The sequence below is a fragment of the Chenopodium album genome, chromosome 17 (assembly GCF_948465745.1).
Source record: "Chenopodium album chromosome 17, dcCheAlbu1.1, whole genome shotgun sequence".
Lineage (NCBI taxonomy): Eukaryota > Viridiplantae > Streptophyta > Magnoliopsida > Caryophyllales > Amaranthaceae > Chenopodium > Chenopodium album.
Window position 1 is genome coordinate 4,145,961 of NC_137850.1, and position 12,361 is coordinate 4,158,321.

At 32.8% G+C, this 12,361-nt stretch overlaps 1 pseudogene; it reads left to right on the top strand.

Annotated features, from left to right (window-relative positions):
- Positions 1-5,357: 5,357 nt before the first annotated feature.
- LOC145587437 (anthranilate N-benzoyltransferase protein 2-like) lies at positions 5,358-11,605 on the top strand (annotated as a pseudogene).
- The last annotated feature ends 756 nt before the right edge of the window (positions 11,606-12,361 follow it).

The window sequence follows — 12,361 nt, forward strand, 5'->3', positions numbered from 1 at the left end:
TAAGATATTGGTTCTCATGCAGTTGCTCACATTTTCAACAGGATCGGGTTCGCTATAGCTAGAGGGGTGGGGCCCCAGATTGTATCTCGGCTCCCCACCAATTTCTTGTAAATTGATTGACTTTGTAAGTTTTTGTTATAATAATAATAATAATAATAATAATAATAATAATAATAATAATAATAATAATAATAATAATAATAATAATAATAATAATAATAATCTAATATATAAATAAAGTAGGCATTCTTCAAGAGCCAACTTTGTTTTCCTCCATTAGATACTTTTCAGTCATTACAAATAAGAAGCATGGATTTAAATTTGTACAATTACAATTTAGATCAATTTCGCAGCAATTATTCACTTCTTGGTAAATATATTGATTTATTTTATAAGACTATAAGGATAAATTTTAAATTATTAAAAAAAAAATTATCTTATAAAATTAATGGTTCAAATATCCGATTAATAAGATGTTTTTTTCATAAAAAAAATTTTAAAAAATTATAACGCAATAAAACTTTACCTTCTTTAAACATTTATGTGAAATTTATGTCTAAAAATTTCTTGGAGATAAAGAGATCAAAAGAAATATACAAAATTGATTTGAGAGTTAATTCAAGTGTAAAAAATGACGAATAATGATTTAGGATTTAAATTATTTTAAAAATAAAAAAAATATTATCTTTTCACATTATAGATTTTATCCTAATATGTAATCAATAAAATATCATATTTACAACAACAAATAAAATACAAAACAACAATAAATAAAGTCACATTAAAAATTACATTAAAAAAAATTATACTTTTTTAATAGGCAATAACATATTAATGAAATTATTATGTGTGTTTTTTTTTTGTCTAAAATTATTAAATAGTAAAATAAATCAAATAATAAAAAAAATAAAAAAAAAAACCTTAGAGTATATAGGAAAATATCTTTGGTTATGATTTATGTATGAAAAAACCCTAAAAAAATAAAAAATAAAAAATCATAATAGTTATAGTTTCATGCATGCTGGCGTTGCATGTTCATCTAATATTATTACATTCTACCAGAAATGATATCGATTTCTATTTTTAAAAAATGATATTGATCTACAAGTACTAACAACTTTAGTTTCAAATTTTCTCGATTTTTTTAATTACACCAATAATAATAATAATAATAATAATAATAATAATAATAATAACGCATTTTCTTATTTTCATAATAATGTTGTCCCTTTGCTCAACATGTTGACAGTTCAATAAATTTTGCTGGTGGTATTTAATGATTCGCTTATTAAAAATGATTCTATTAAAAAAAATTCGAAGCCCAACTTTTGTAATTGAAGGGTATAGAACATGGCCTTCAAATTGCTGCAGACGGATCTGACGGATGGAGTACCATTGACCTCCCATATCTGGCATAGTTGGTAATACATCATTTAAATAACAAATTTGGTCAACGGTGGTGATTTAGATATTGGATTAGTTTTCTCATTATAATTCCTCTTTTATTTTATTTTATTTCGCCTTTTCGTTTTCTTGAAAGGGTATGAGCCACTAAGTTATTCCAAAAAAAAAAATCCACATGAAATTCATCATTTTTTTTTTAATCATAATAGTTATAGTTCCCCTCTAAAAAATAAATAAATAATAAAAAATAAAAATTCATAATAGTTATAGTTTCATGCTGGCGTTGCATGTTCATCTAATATTATTACATTCTACCAGAAATGATATGGATTTCCATTTTTTAAAAAATGATATTGATCTACAAGTACTAACAACTTCAATTTCAAATTTTCTCAATTTTTTTAATTACACCATTTGTTATCTCATGTTGCCAATGCATACAATTAGTCCATAGTTAAACACATAAAATGTCATCGATTTTATTAATGGTAAGTCCTAAATTCTTCTTCAATTTAATGTCTTTTGCTAATAATAATCACCAATAACATTATGGCGAAGTCAGTCCCTCTAGGGTGTAGTTAGTTCCCTCGTGATGGGATTTTTAGTATTTGTTTGCTGATTTTCGTGTATACTGTGCAAGGATAAAGTTTGAAAGATTCTTCTTGCAAATTTGTAAAATTGTGTGCCTAATGAGATAGGGTTGCATATTTAGAAGATTCATCTTGCAAATTTGCCGATAACCAATTAAGTATCATTACTTTTGTGACTATACATTAATGGAGCTTCGTCAAGAACAACACAAAGACATCAAACATTAATACTCCTTTTAAGGAGCAGTTCAAAAATAATGTCATTAGTTTAAGGATGTTTAATACTTTTATTGAGATTTTAGATCTCTTAATGGATGATTATAAGTGTCGAATGGTTAATATTATATAATAAAATAACCCCTCCCAGTCCGATGATTTTACAGTGTTCATTTGAAAAATGACTACCATATTATTTGAATGATATATAATATGATCGGTTCATTTTTTCACGTTATAAAATGGCCACTATTTGTCTAATAATATCTACAATGTAAATATAAATTTTGAAAATTTTAATCCAACATAAAATAAATATTTTTTGAGAAACTATAAAATAAGAATAAAAGTTACATAAATGAAACTAAAAATTTGATAAATCAAAAAAATGTTGATAATAATATTTAATACCAATAATAAAATAGTATAATTAATTATTTGGAAAAAAAATGTCAATGAAGAACTATATAATCATTAAAACATTATAGTAGTCATATTTCAAACGACTCCTGTAAAATTTTTACTCCTAGCCCTATTCCATTCAAAAATATGCATTATTTTCAAAATAAATAGCTTTTATTCACATAACTATATTTTACTTTATTTAAACCTGATACACAACCGTTCAAAAAATAAAAACAGACTTGAAACACAAACTTTAATTATTAAATTAAGAATTTACAGTAATACAATTTCTTATTGTTGATTCAAAATGTTAAAGTAAATTGTAACTGCGCCAACAAAAATAACATTGCACCAATTCAAAAATATCTATCAATCATTTAGTCAAAGCCTAATTTCTTTTTTTATTTACAGAAATCAAAGCCTTAATTCTATAAGTAAGGGCCTGTTCACATTTACTAAATTGAGCTGAATTGAACTGAACTGAACTGAACTCAACTGATTGGAGCTGAACTAAACTGAACTGATTGGAGCTGAACTGAACTGAACTGAGCTGAAATGAATATTTTACGAGAGAGGGAAATTAAGAGCTGAATTGAACTGAACTGAAATGAACTGAACTGAAATAAGTCAGGCTACAGAAATAGATCCTCAAATTTGCCTTCCACCAAAAATTGCACCAACTCTGTCTCTCTCAATCTTTGGAATTTGGAACTAGCATCAATCCATGTTAATGACAATTATAGCAATAATCTGGCTAATTTCAATAGTATGAGTAAGATATTTAGTTCAAGTTGCCAAAGAAAGGCTGTTATTTTTTTTTTTTTTTTTTTTTTTTTTTTTTTTTTTACATGAAGAAAGACCGTTAAATTATATACTTTAGGTATTTTTTATTTAAATTTATTAAGGGTTCCCGTAGAGAAAAAATAAAATAAAATTATCGAGGGTCTAACATGGTGTATCTTTTCAATTTATTGGTTTGATCTTATCTCATGTTTTGACTCACTTGATGTGCTGTTATATTTTTCTTAGTAAATATTTTGAAGAACCTAATTTTCATTATCTTGATTAATAAGTAATTCCAATTATTTGACAATATGAATTACGAAAAGTTATTTAAGGAGATAAGTTTTTAAAATATAGTAATATGACATAGCATTAGCGTATATTTTTAGTTCAAATTATTTTCGCTTAACATACTCGTTAAAATTATTTCCATTGATACACTATTGGCATTGACTTTTCCCAACAATAATAGAGTATATATGACATAGCATTAGCCTATGTCTGTCATTATAATAACCAGGACATAAACTAAAAGCAACTCCAATGGTTGTACCTAGGGACTTGCTTGCAATATTAAATAATCCCTAACTACTAGCTTCACCATTAGAGCAAAAAAATGCAATTAGCTTGGCCAAGCAAATTAGCTGCCAAAAGCTAATTTGCTTGGAAAAGAACTTGCCAAAATATAACAAATTAGAATAAATATTTTGTAATATAAAAACGTAAATTAAGGAGGTGGGGTTTATTTAAATAGTAAGCTAATAGCTAACCATTGGAGCTCAAAGTAGCTAAAATGACAATTAGCTTACAAGATTATGTGGCATGGCAAGCTAATTTGATAATTAGCTTGTCATTGGAGTTGCTCTAAGAAGTCTGTTCATATTTACTGAATTGAGTTGAATTGAACTGAACTGATTGGAGTTGAATTGAACTGAACTGAATAAAGCTAAAATGAACTGAACTGATGGGAGCTGAATTGAACTGAACTAAAGTAAAATTAAGCTGAAATAAACAGTGCCTAAGAGGCTAAGAGCATCCACGATGATTAGCTACATGTACATGTAGTTTCGAGTTGCCACATTATTAATCTTCAAACTACATCAATTAAATTAGTGTTCGTTTACGAGTTGACGTTTTCGTTGCATCATTGATTTATAACATTTATTGATTAGATGCTATTTAGCTGGCATTTTATACAACCATTCCATGGAGCCTTTGAAATGCAAGAAGTTTTTATTGAAGAGTTGCTATATTTACATTACTATTCAGGGTTTTAATATACTAGAGTGTATCCAAACTAACGCACAATAAATACGTAGCATGTATTTTATGAAAGAAAAATAATAAAAAAATACGGAAATTATTAAAAAAAATGGAAAAGTAGAAGTTAATAAAAAAACTTATTAAAAAAAGGGCATGGAATTTGAGAATGGGGCTTTTGCAAGGTTGTGGTTAAATGACTGTGCAATTACATAATTTTTTTTTTTATTTTGGATCACTTCTCTTTTACTTTAAAAAGTTTTTAGATTTATATTCTCTTAATTATAGATGAATTTATGATTGATTTTTTTTTTTTAAAAAAAAAAAATTAATGAGTAGTTGCCTACTTCTATCAATATATGTTAAATATGATATAAAACATTATATTGTTGAAACCACTAATCTAGTTGTCTCAAATATTAGTGATCCACAATACATTAATGTGAATCAGGTCTATTAAGAGTTTGTAAACGTTCATTTTATTATTATTATTTTTTTAACGTACACATCTTCTACTCCTATTTACATATTTTTCTTATTTAATTTAATTTAATAATAATAAAAAAAATGTGAATAAGCTTGTGAATGTATAATACTCCTAAAAAGTCCCATCTTACAAGCATTAGAAAATCATCCTACATTCCTACCACTCAATTGAAGTACATTTTCTCCTTTGGTTTATCCAAAAATCCTAGCAAAATGAGCATCAAAGTGAAGGAATCCACCATGATAACCCCGGCCGAGGCGACCCCTAGAACATGTCTTTGGCTATCAAAGCTAGACATGATAATACGCACACCTTACTCACATACAAATGTTCTCTTCCTCTATGATTATAATAGCCCTTCTTCTCCTACACACTTACCTTCATCCAATTTTTTTGACACAAATGTCCTCAAGGAGTCTCCTAGTAGAGCCCTAGTGCCATTCTATCCAATGGCGGGTAGACTAATATTCAACCACGAAAATGGTCGATATGAAATCGATTGCAACGCTAAAGGGGCCTTGTTTATCGAGGCGGAATCGACACAAGCTCTTGTCGATTTTGGGGACTATTTGAAGCCAGATTGTCAACTTAGGAAGTTCGTCTTCCCAACGTGTGACTATTCCAAGGGGCTTTCGTCGTTCCCTCTTCTATTAGTGCAACTCACTCGCTTTAAATGTGGGAGTGTATGCCTAGGCTTTGCACAACATCATCACGTAGGAGATGGGTTTTCGCATTTACATTTCATTAATTCATGGGCAAGACTTGCTAAGGGGCTTGATCTCGTTGTTCACCCTATCCATGATAGGGCTAGCTATCTTGCTCTTCGCGACCCGCCACAAGTTAAGTTTCAACACTTGGAGCATGAGCAAACCTTATCTCCCAAGGGCTTGTTAGGTATGTACGCTATTATTCCATTTTATTTTTATTTTTAATTTTTCACTATTCATATACTTTTCATTCGGCAGTCATTCATATACTAAGTTTGAACATATTATTATGATATTCTGATATTCAAATCTTGGATATAACCCGATACAATATTATGCCAGGTGAGATGGAGACAACAGAAGAGTGCGTCTTCCAAATCACAAAACAGCAAATGAGTACTTTAAAACTACAAGCATCATCACCCGAAGGTAACAGGCTAAGTACATTTGAGGTTCAAGCCGGGCATGTGTGGCGCAGTGATGGAATAAGGGTAAATAAAATAAGAAATCAAAAGTTACTGCTTGCATTCATGAAACAAAGAGAAAGAAGTTAGGCCAATATATAGCCTTTACAAAGAAAAAAACTAAACTAGCTAGAATTAAGCAACTAACAAATAAAGTGGATAAACATGGTCCACTCTTGACTCCACTAACTCAACTAACTACTGACTTAGTCTAAGAACTAATACTAACGTTGCTTACATTTATTTAGACACTAAAATAGCAACTAATTAATTAATGTTTGAAGCATAGTCAAACACACCCCCTTGCTTCAAACATACAGACTCCAAGAAGCTTGCAAAAGTAGGAATGTTTAGGCTGAGGAAGAGCCTTTGTCAGAATGTCTGCAGCTTGCTCATTTGTTGGACAATGTTGCAACTCTAGCTCCCCTTTTGCTGTGAGGCTACGAATGAAGTGATAACGGATGTCGATGTGCTTTGTTCTACTATGAAAAACTGGATTCCTGGTTAGTGCAATGGCTGCATTGTTATCATAGAATAATTTTGTAGCACCATCTTGTTTTTGATGTATATCAGCAAGTAGTCATCGCAACCAAACAGCTTGACTTGCTGCAGAACTCACAGCAACATATTCAGCCTCCGATGAAGATAATGCTACCACATCTTGCTTTTTTGAACTCCAAGAAACTGCTCCCGAACCCAAACTGAAGACATGACCGGAAGTGCTCTTTCTTTCATCTACACATCCGGCCCAATCACTATCACTGTATCCAAGTAATCTGAAATTTGCATCCTTGGAATACCAAATCCCATACTCAACTGTTCCAGCAATATAACGAAGTACTCTCTTTGCTGCACCTAAATGTTTCCTTGTAGGATTATGCATGTACCTTGACATCACACTTACAGAGTACATGATGTCGGGACGAGTGTGTGTCAGGTAATTCAGTCCGCCAATAAGACTTCTGTAAAAGTTTCCATTTGCAGCTTGTGTTCCATCCTCAGCCTGTAATTTTTCACTAGCATTCATGGGGGTAGTTATAGCCTTGCAATTATGCATCCCAAACCTGAACAAAAGATCTCTAGCGTACTTTCTTTGTGAAACAAATATACCATCATCTACTTGTTTCACCTCAAGCCCAAGAAAATATTGTAGTCTTCCCAAATCTGACATCTCAAACTCAGTTTGCATACTAGTTTTAAATTAAGCAACAAGACTATCGGAAGACCCAAAATAAATCATGTCATCAACATAAATGCAAACAATCAAGAACTCGCCATTTTCATGCATTTTCACATATAAAGTGGGTTCATTTTCACTCCTAACAAACCCATGCTGCAAAAAATAAGAGTCAATTCTCTTATACCATGCTCTCGGTGCCTGTTTTAGCCCATAAAGGGTCTTTTTCAGTTTATATACCTTATTATCATTCCCTCTCACAATAAAACCAGAAGGTTGTGATACATAAACTTCCTCCTCTAACTCCCCATTTAAAAAGCCAGACTTCACATCAAAGTGATAAACAGGAAGATTGAGTTTAGCAACTAGACATAGAAGAATTCTCACCGTTTCAAAACGAGCTACGGGTGAGAAAGTTTCATCAAAGTCAATACCTTGATGTTGAGCATAGCCTTTTGCCACGAGCCTAGCTTTGAACTTCTGTATGCTTCCATCAGCATGGTGCTTGATTTTATAAACCCACTTCAGACCAATGGGTTTCTTGCCTCTTGGTAAATCGACCAATTCCCATGTGCGGTTGCGCTCAATTGCTCTTATTTCCTCCTTCATTGCAGCTTGCCATTCTTCGATCTCATTTGCTTCTTCAAAACATGTGGGCTCGGTCACATACAACACAAAGGAGCATGATTCATAAATTTCTTGCAGTGATTTGAATTTTTTGGGAGGTGTCTCACTGGAAGAACTTGATGATGCTGGGCTCACAGGTGAGGATCCACCACTTACAGGAGTAGTTGCACCGTTACTTTCTGTTGATGGTGTAGGGGATTGAGAACTTTCAGGGAACTCCTCTACAGCAATAGGTTCACCATTATTTGCCAGAGAGAAGTCAGATTGTACACTATCAGAGTTGAAGTTCCAACTAGCATCTTCATTGAATACAACATCCCTGCTAATCAACACTTTGCCACTCACAGGATTATATAACTTATAGGCTTTGGATTGAGTACTATATCCGATAAAGATGCATTTTACAGATTTATCATCAAGTTTTTTTCTAAGTTGAGAATCAACCAAAGCATAAGCTATACATCCAAAAACATGTAAGTGGCTTACCTTGGGCTTGTTGCCTTTCCATGCTTCATACGGTGTGTGATTGTAGACTGCCTTTGTAGGAGAAATGTTGAGAATATAGACAGCTGTAGCCACTGCTTCACCCCAAAAATATTTTGGTACACCCCTTGCATTCATCATGCTTCTGGCCATCTCTACTATGGTTCGATTTTTTCGTTCTGCAATGCCATTTTGCTGCGGTGTGCGTGGTGCTGTGAGCTCTCGATGAATCCCATTGTCCTCACAGTACGCAATAAAATCACCTGACATGAATTCTCCTCCCCGGTCTGTTCGAAGTGTCTTGATTTGACACCCACTCTGTTTTTCTACCAAGGACTTGAACTTCTTAAAGTAATCAAATGCCTCAGATTTGTATTTCAGAAAATAAACCCAGCACATACGACTAAAATCATCCACAAGCAGCATGAAATATCGATTACCACCCAAAGACTCAACTGACATCGGACCACATAAATCAGCATGAATTAACTCTAAGCTAGTTGAAGCCCTCCAAGCCTTGCCTATAGGAAAGGAAGGCCTACTCTGTTTCCCATTCACACACCCTTCACAAAAACTCAAATTACTAATTTCAGGCAGACCTACAACCATCTCTTTTCTGCCTAATAATTGTAATCCCTGTATATTCAAATGACCATATCTCAAGTGCCACAAATTTTCTTTTGAACATCCTTTTGTGACTAATGCATGACTATGGAAAACATCAAGTGGGAACATTATATTAGAAGTCATTTTTATATCAAAGTATTTTTTGCTAGACTTCTTATCATGTATGCTACAAGTAACACCATCAAATAAAACTGAATAGCCACTAAGCATTAATTGACCAACACTCAATAAATTATGAGCCAAACATGGTACATATTGCACATCATAGAGAAGCTTTACATTACCAAGAGTCGTTTTCATTGCAACCGTACCTCTGCCTTCAACCTTGATTGGCTTGTCATTCCCTAGCCGAACTTCTGATTTTAATGACTCATCAAGTTCCTTGAACATAGATTTTGTGCCACACATATGGTTGGAGCACCCACTATCTATGAACCATACATCCTTGAACCCATCATCGAGCCTCGAATGAGCCATGAACAAATTGCTTTCTTCCTTCTGGTTCTCTGACTGCTCGGTGAAGTTGGCATGTTGTTCTGCTTTTTGCTTCTTCCAACATTCAGCTTCTTTGTGGCCATAGTTTTGACAATAGTGACACTGAATGTGACTTTTGTCTTGTCTTTGATCACCATATTGACCCCGACCTCTACCATAGCCACGACCTCGTCCACGAAATCCACCACGGCCTCTGCCACGACCGCCACAAAAATGAGCCTTCCCCTTAGAATGCTCTCCTTTCACTTGAAAAGCCTTCTCCTCCACCTTCTCATCATCTTTTTTAAATCTAGCTTCATGAGCTAATAAGGAGCACATCAATTCATCAAATGTGTAATTTGAAAGGTCCTTTGACTCTTCAATTGCAACAAAAACAGGATTAAAATCACTATCTAAACTTCTTAACACTTTACTCACCACCCTTTCATTGCTAATACTTTCCCCATAAGACTTCATTTGATTAACAATGCCAGAGACTCTAGACAAATAACTCTGCATTGACTCCTTTTTACCCTTATTCAACCCATCAAATTCATAACGAAGGGATTGTAATTTGACAGAAATTACCTTTTTATCACCAAAATACTCATGTTTAATAATCTCCCATGCCGCCTTTGCTGTCTTTGCGGAAGAAATACGGGGAAAAATTTCATCATCCACTGCAGATTGGATGAAAAATAAGGCCTTTGCATCCTTTTTGTGATTATCACGCAATTTTTGATCGGGCTCCTCCGGTGACGTCTCCGGTTCATCATACCCGACCTCAACAATTTCCCATAGTTCTTGAGATTTAAACATGGTTTGCATTTTTATACTCCAAAGATGATACTTCTCACCTTTAAAAATTGGAATAAGGGGTTGAGCAGAAGGATTCACACCATTGTTGGCCATTATTGTGAAGGTAATTAATCTGGTTCACTCCCTCACTGTGTTTCACTCGGCTAATTTGGGGCTAAATTTGGTTATGTTTTGTTTTATGGTAGGTGGAGGTTTCTCTCACTTACTTTACTAAATTGAAAAGTAAGAAACAATTGAAGCCTGCACGTGGCCTTCAATTTTTACTGGCTCTGATACCACTTTTGATGGAATAAGGGTAAATAAAATAAGAAATCAAAAGTTACTGCTTGCATTCATGAAACAAAGAGAAAGAAGTTAGGCCAATATATAGCCTTTACAAAGCAAAAAACTAAACTAGCTAGAATTAAGCAACTAACAAATAAAGTGGATAAACATGGTCCACTCTTGACTCCACTAACTCAACTAACTACTGACTTAGTCTAGGAACTAATACTAACGTTGCTTACATTTATTTAGACACTAAAATAGCAACTAATTAATTAATGTTTGAAGCATAGTCAAACAGTGTATGCAAGGCGCGTGGATTAGCAGATGATGAAGACGTCAAACTATACATACCTATAGATGGACGATCAAGATTGAAGGATAGAACACTGCCACAAGGCTATTGCGGCAATATCCTCTTACACGCAGTTTATGTAGAAAAAGTAAAGGATGTAACCACAAAACCATTATGGTTTGCCGCAACTAAGGTTCGAGAGGCAGTGAAAAAATTGGACGATATAGAGTACTTAAGATCGTCCATTGATTACGTCGAATCACATCCAGATATAGAGGCTATTACTCTTGGACCTCATACTTTTACTTCCCCAAACCTCACAATAAACTCTTGGGCAAGATTGCCATGTTTTGAGGCTGATTTTGGGTGGGATGGACCAAAGTTTATGGGAATTAATGGAATCAAATATGAAGGAATAACATACATTACTTCAAATCCAAATGGGGATGGTAGCTTTTTTGTGGCCATTAAGCTTTTTACCCCTCATATGGCACTCTTCAAAAACTACTTTTACAACTTCTAATAATCTATTGTACTATTACCTCCTCCATCCCTAAACTTCGTGCCCGTATTTAATTTCGGGTAGTATCCTAAAATATTGTGTCTATTTCTAATCTTTCTATTTTTATTTCAAGGAAATTACTTCTATACCACCATGTACTTTTCACCTTTCCTTATTAATAAACTCCGTTAAATATTTTTATGCGGATGGAATCGTGCAATATGAGTTTTCTTGATGAAGCTTTTTGGATTATAAATCTGTTTGTGATGAATTTTGCGATTTTCTTGCAAATAATTAAATCTTAAAAGGTTTATGGAGTTTCTTGATGACTTAAAATTTTCTTTAATTTATTAACTGTTAGGATTTTTGCCTATATGTTCTCACTTTTCACTTGAAACTGTTCTCAATTTTAGCCATTAAACGTTTAGATTATTAGATATTTGTTTATTTAATTCAGTTATGTTAAAAATAAAATTAATAGTTGGTTCCAAATATGAATAGGGTATATATAGGATTAAGATTCCTAGTTTTCTATCTTATCTCATTTTTGGACTATGATTCTTAGTTTTATATCATATTATCATTGTACGATTCTTTGTATATGGGTGCATACAAATACAGTTTTTGGTGTGTGTTTTGTTTTGGGAATGCATCCTTTGAGTGTTGCTTGTTAATTAAAAAATCACTTGTTGTGACTTGTGATTATTTTCTAGTTGCGAATACAAAGATCCCTTTATTCTTGAGAGTATAATCCATTCATCGTGTAAATTCTTTATT